Source organism: Myotis davidii, unplaced genomic scaffold (genome assembly GCF_000327345.1).
Source record: "Myotis davidii unplaced genomic scaffold, ASM32734v1 scaffold663, whole genome shotgun sequence".
NCBI classification, from domain to species: domain Eukaryota; kingdom Metazoa; phylum Chordata; class Mammalia; order Chiroptera; family Vespertilionidae; genus Myotis; species Myotis davidii.
In genome coordinates, this window is record NW_006295816.1 from 822,986 (window position 1) to 824,379 (window position 1,394).

The 1,394-nt window shown below is 65.1% G+C and overlaps 1 long non-coding RNA gene across 1 annotated transcript; it reads left to right on the forward strand.

Moving 5' to 3' along the window:
• Positions 1 to 1,100, forward strand: LOC107184195. Its single transcript, XR_001515020.1, has 3 exons — positions 1 to 63; positions 183 to 254; positions 901 to 1,100. It is a non-coding gene; the product is annotated as an uncharacterized LOC107184195 (long non-coding RNA).
• The last annotated feature ends 294 nt before the right edge of the window (positions 1,101 to 1,394 follow it).

A 1,394-nucleotide genomic window follows, 5' to 3' on the forward strand; every position in this document is an offset into this window, starting at 1 on the left:
GAGACCGTGTGCCCTAGGACCACGCGGCAGCCCCCCGAGCAGTGTGACTTCAAGGAGAACGGGGTGAGCTGGGGGCTGGGGCGCCCCGAGATGCCTGACAGGAGGCCTCGGGGCGCATTCCCAGGGACGGGGCGGCCGGGAGGGCCCAGCACCGGGTGGAGGTGTGACCTGCGCCCTTGCAGCTGGTGAAGGTGTGCGTGGGGACCGTCACCCTGGACCAGGACAACGGCTCCTATGACGTCGTCTGCGAGGAGGTGAGCGGCCCCTTCTCAGACCTGGGGGCGGCCGAGGGGGGCCCTCGAGCGTCCTGGGCCCCGGAGCCCCCTCCCCTCCCCCAGCCCCAGCCTGGATCTGAGTGCGGTCCCTGCCCAGGAGCCCGTTAGAAAGGCCCCCTCCCAGCCCCCCGACCAGCAGCCTCAGACTCTGGGTGGGGCCCAGCAGGGGGCAGGCAGCCACCTTCCAGAAGGTTCTTGCTGAGGCTGGGGAGCTGCTCACTGCGGTGAGGAGCTTTCATCTGCCCAGGAGCCCGTTAGAAAGGCCCCCTCCCAGCCCCCCGACCAGCAGCCTCAGACTCTGGGTGGGGCCCAGCAGGGGGCAGGCAGCCACCTTCCAGAAGGTTCTTGCTGAGGCTGGGGAGCTGCTCACTGCGGTGAGGAGCTTTCAGCCCGGCTCCGCCTCGGCCTGGCTGGATGGGCCTGGACCTGGGGAAGCCACTGGGCGTCTCTGGGCCTCAGTTTCCTCATCTGTTTAAGGGGTGGGGGCTCCACCACAGGCTCCCAAGGTCGCAGGCAGAGGGGGAGCCTGGGCCCATGGTGCCTCGCTGGCCCAGGAAGCGGGTGCAGGTGGGGGCTCCTGACCCTGGCCCAGCCCCACATGGAGCCGTTTCCTCACCGTGCACAGATCAAGGACGTCATATTGGGCGCTGAGAATCTAGGGGAACGCATCAAGAATGCTAAAAAGAAGGTTTGGGAGAAGATCAAGAGTTTTGGCAGGAGAATCAAGGAATTTTTCCGAAAACCCTCGCCCGAGGTGGAGCCCTGAGGTCTGTTTGGCCCTGGCCCCGGCCTCTGGGCTCTGACCAATAAAATCTGGGAAAGCCACCTGCTCAGGCGTCACTGTCACTTGCGTCGCCGTCTCTCGCTCTCCGCTGTGACGCCGTGCGGCTCTGTGTGTCTCTTTTCCTGAAAATCAGTAAATGGGGGGCGGGGTGGGGGGGGACCCCTGGGCGGTGGCTCAGGTGATTGGAGCATCGTCCTGGACCGAAAGGGTTCGGTTCTTCCGGGTCAGGCACCTCCTGCTCTCAGGCCCATCCCTGGTTGGGGAGCATTTGGGGGCAACAGGTCAATGTTCTCGCTCACATTGATCTCTCTCTCTCTCTCTCTCTCTCTCTCTCT